A 5,000-nucleotide genomic window follows, 5' to 3' on the forward strand; every position below is an offset into this window, starting at 1 on the left:
AGTCGTGGACCGGCAATCACTCCACCTGCACCCGTTCGTTCCCCACCCCAACCGCCCAACTCGCAACTCCAGCGGATGAACGGCGGACTTTGCTCGCACTCGCAATGTGCAATCCACCCCTATAACGTGCGTTTCATGAAGAGTTATGTCCAATATGCGACATTCCCGCTGTCCATATACATGAGCTGCGAGCTGTACCACGTACGAGCTACAGACGCGATCGCGTTGCTCTCTGTACGAATGCAGATGCTCAGCGGCAGCTAGGAGGCGCTCCATCCATGTCGGTACCGGTGAGCGTTGCACTCGCAGTCGCAAAAACGTACGGCAAGTATATTACTCGGAAGAGTCAATGACAGTCCAAGCCCCCCTGCGTGGGAAGAGTCTTCCTAGGCCATGACCCACCGGAAGGGCGCAGCGTCCCCCACCCCAGACATGTGACGTCACACTATCGGTATTGACGACTAGACTGATTCCTTATAATCATTTGCCATACACCGGTGGAAGCTGCCGAGACGAGTAACTACATAGCGGGCTCGCCGTGTCACTAATGTACAGAGATACAATAGTTTCGACTGGAACCGGATTAAACGTATACACGGCGCTGATTAGTAATAGATAGAGCCATCAGAATACAGATAATGTATACAACTGTCCGTATACATGCTGAAAGACTCTGCTCACAATCACACGTCAGCCAGACACTCTTATCACGCACTACTCTCTGCCTGTAACAGGCACACAGACAATATGTAAGCACCAGCATGGAACAACACCCAGTGCATCCTCTCTGCCACATTAGACAATCCACACTATCATAACCAGACCGGGAGGTCCACTCGGAAAACAGAATATCCCACCCTTCCGACAACCACCATTGCTCAGCTAAGCCACCAACACCCACACATGTCCTACACAGGGGTGCACCCAACATCACAATACTGCCTCCTGTCACACCACAAAAACAATGGCAGGAATGAAAGACACAGGTCTGCCACAAGCATGGAATCAGAGCGCCGCCTGTCATGAGCCAAAGGTGCACCCTGACGTGCCAAATCAGATGATGCCGCAGTCATTTACTTACGATAATCACAATCAACAAACCGGCCCCCCCCCCCAAAACACCTTTCCTTACAACAATGTGTACCTTAACCTAACCCGTATTGTGCCTTAACCTAACCCGTATTGTGCCTTAACCTAACCCGTATTGTGCCTTAACCTAACCCGTATTGTGCCTTAACCTAACCCGTATTGTGCCTTAACCTAACCCGTATTGTGCCTTAACCTAACCCGTATTGTGCCTTAACCTAACCCGTATTGTGCCTTAACCTAACCCGTATTGTGCCTTAACCTAACCCGTATTGTGCCTTAACCTAACCCGTATTGTGCCTTAACCTAACCCGTATTGTGCCTTAACCTAACCCGTATTGTGCCTTAACCTAACCCGTATTGTGCCTTAACCTAACCCGTATTGTGCCTTAACCTAACCCGTATTGTGCCTTAACCTAACCCGTATTGTGCCTTAACCTAACCCGTGTTGTGCCTTAACCTAACCCGTGTTGTGCCTTAACCTAACCCGTGTTGTGCCTTAACCTAACCCGTATTGTGCCTTAACCTAACCCGTGTTGTGCCTTAACCTAACCCGTGTTGTACCTTAACCTAACCCGTGTTGTACCTTAACCTAACCCGTGTTGTACCTTAACCTAACCCGTGTTGTACCTTAACCTAACCCGTGTTGTACCTTAACCTAACCCGTGTTGTACCTTAACCTAACCCGTGTTGTACCTTAACGTAACCCGTGTTGTACCTTAACCTAACCCGTGTTGTGCCTTAACCTAACCTATGTTGCGCCTTAACCTAACCTATGTTGCGCCTTAACCTAACCTATGTTGCGCCTTAACCTAACCTATGTTGCGCCTTAACCTAACCCATATTGTACCTTAACCTAACCCATATTGTACCTTAACCTAACCCATATTGTACCTTAACCTAACCCATGTTGCGCCTTAACCTAACCCATGTTGCGCCTTAACCTAACCTATGTTGCGCCTTAACCTAACCCATGTTGCGCCTTAACCTAACCCATGTTGCGCCTTAACCTAACCCATGTTGCGCCTTAACCTAACCCATGTTGCGCCTTAACCTAACCCATGTTGCGCCTTAACCTAACCCATGTTGCGCCTTAACCTAACCCATGTTGCGCCTTAACCTAACCCATGTTGCGCCTTAACCTAACCCATGTTGCGCCTTAACCTAACCCATGTTGCGCCTTAACCTAACCCATGTTGCGCCTTAACCTAACCCATGTTGCGCCTTAACCTAACCCATGTTGCGCCTTAACCTAACCCATGTTGCGCCTTAACCTAACCCATGTTGCGCCTCAACCTAACCTATGTTGCGCCTCAACCTAACCTATGTTGCGCCTCAACCCAACACACGTTGGGCCTCAACCCAACACACGTTGGGCCTCAACCCAACACACGTTGGGCCTTAACCCAACACACGTTGGGCCTTAACCCAACACACGTTGGGCCTTAACCCAACACACGTTGGGCCTTAACCCAACACACGTTGGGCCTTAACCCAACACACGTTGGGCCTTAACCCAACACACGTTGGGCCTTAACCCAACACACGTTGGGCCTTAACCCAACACACGTTGGGCCTTAACCCAACACACGTTGGGCCTTAACCCAACACACGTTGGGCCTTAACCCAACACACGTTGGGCCTTAACCCAACACACGTTGGGCCTTAACCCAACACACGTTGGGCCTTAACCCAACACACGTTGGGCCTTAACCCAACACACGTTGGGCCTTAACCCAACACACGTTGGGCCTTAACCCAACACACGTTGGGCCTTAACCCAACACACGTTGGGCCTTAACCCAACACACGTTGGGCCTTAACCCAACACACGTTGGGCCTTAACCTGCTCTGTAATTGTCATACGACGCGTTAAATTAGTGTAGTGTTGCCTAACTGCAACCCCCGCAATATAGTTTGCTACTCGCACTGCCCGGTCCCCAGAGTATCGCTTCATGTGAAACACCTTGCAGCTATACACTGTAATGCGGATGGCAGTAGGACGTACATGCTCAATGCCCTTCGCAGTTGTTCATTGGCATTCGCATGGCGAAGCACAGCCTACGTTGTGGTACGGCTTGTGTCAACTGTCCGCTGATGTTGTACGTCCAAATCACACACTGTACTGCACATTGGTCCTCATGTACTGAATGATACATCGTGGTACATGTGTGACCGTACCACGACTGCGCCAACAACGGCGAACCATACGGTCCAAATATTGTGCACTCAGCTACGTGTCGTCTCCCTATAAGAGCTGTATTGCAGTATGGTATGCCGTGGATGGCGATCAGCATGAGCCGTCTGTTGATGTAGTGGCGCGTGTTGTCAGACGTAGTCGTCTCCTCTCACACACCGTGATAGCATGGTGCACTGCGTTCCACATCTGCGACATGCGACAGAGGCCGGTTGACAGTCGTTCGCGCAATGGACATCGCATACGTACGGGGGCCACCTTCCACGTGTTCGCGAAGCGTGCACATGTTGTTGCGTGTATGTGGGCAGACATAGTGTGTCGTGACACCTGACACAGGCATGCAACAATCGTTGAATTTGCAAATGGCGATGGACGTCTACGTTTGCTGGTGACGTTACGCAAATGAACAACTGGTAAACCGTTGTGGTGCGGTTGTTCTCGCTAGAGGTGAATCAGTGATGGCGACGATCGGTTGAGCTACCAACCGGTTGTTTCAGCGATACCCACCATGCCCACGAACGTGAATGGCATGTGGGTGTGAAGCGATACGCGGCGGTGGCTGGGTGGGACCGTCCCCGGCCGGTGAGGGGGGGCCTCCCGGCGTGCTGGCCGCGCGGTGCGTGGGCGCACGCGCTACAGCCGGCTGGTGGGGGCGGCCAGTGGCAGGCGCGCCGGCCGACGGAGGCGGCAGGCGGCGCAGCTGCGCGCCGGCGCACCCTGCACGCGGCGCCGTGCGGCCAAAGTAGGTCCTCGCGGGCCCGGTGCGAAGCGCGGTGGACATCTGCAGTGTGCTGGTCCGATTGAGGACTGTGTGCGCTGAGGATGCGCCGCCGCCCGGCGCTCGGCGCCGCGACGCCGTCTGCTGCTCGGTCGCCTCTGCGGTTCTCGCAGGTGGATTGTATCGCAGCTGTGCGGACGTGTTGGCGCGTGCGCTGTGCTGGGAGAGTTCGCTTCGGCACCCAAGTGGGGCTTTTGTCCTTCTGTGGCGCTGGCGTTGGAGCTGCCGGCCACCGTAGGTGGCGCGTGTTGTCTCCCGCCGGCAATGCCACGACAGCACGCTCCCGGGCCTCTGTCGGCAGCGGCAAGCTCAGTTGGGAGCACGGGTGGTCGCACCTAAAGCGTCTACTCGCCAAACTCCGGGCGATTGCGCCACTCTCGAACCCGACCAAGTACTTAGGACGGCGCTGCGCGCCGCCGGGACCTGAGAGGGTTTCGAGGTGTATTGTGCAGGGGAGCTCAGCCTCCTCCTGTTTGCAGAATAATTGAGCGGACGCTTGCGTGTTCGCGCGGGCCCCCGGGACACACTCCCGGGCGGCCGGCTGCTCAGCTCTAGTTGACGCAGCTCCCTGGTTGATCCTGCCAGTAGTCATATGCTTGTCTCAAAGATTAAGCCATGCATGTCTCAGTACAAGCCGCATTAAGGTGAAACCGCGAATGGCTCATTAAATCAGTTATGGTTCCTTAGATCGTACCCACGTTACTTGGATAACTGTGGTAATTCTAGAGCTAATACATGCAAACAGAGTCCCGACCAGAGATGGAAGGGACGCTTTTATTAGATCAAAACCAATCGGTCGGCTCGTCCGGTCCGTTTGCCTTGGTGACTCTGAATAACTTTGGGCTGATCGCACGGTCCTCGTACCGGCGACGCATCTTTCAAATGTCTGCCTTATCAACTGTCGATGGTAGGTTCTGCGCCTACCATGGTTGTAACGGG

General features: G+C 53.5%; 1 non-coding gene across 1 annotated transcript in view; it reads left to right on the top strand.

The window, feature by feature from the left end:
- The first annotated feature begins 4,626 nt into the window (after positions 1-4,626).
- LOC124584112 overlaps positions 4,627-5,000 on the top strand; it is a 1,910-nt gene continuing 1,536 nt past the window's right edge. The window contains exon 1 of the ribosomal RNA XR_006974523.1: positions 4,627-5,000. This exon is cut by the window's right edge and continues 1,536 nt beyond it. This is a non-coding gene — a ribosomal RNA (small subunit ribosomal RNA).

The sequence above is a fragment of the Schistocerca americana genome, unplaced genomic scaffold (genome assembly GCF_021461395.2).
Source record: "Schistocerca americana isolate TAMUIC-IGC-003095 unplaced genomic scaffold, iqSchAmer2.1 HiC_scaffold_47, whole genome shotgun sequence".
NCBI lineage: Eukaryota > Metazoa > Arthropoda > Insecta > Orthoptera > Acrididae > Schistocerca > Schistocerca americana.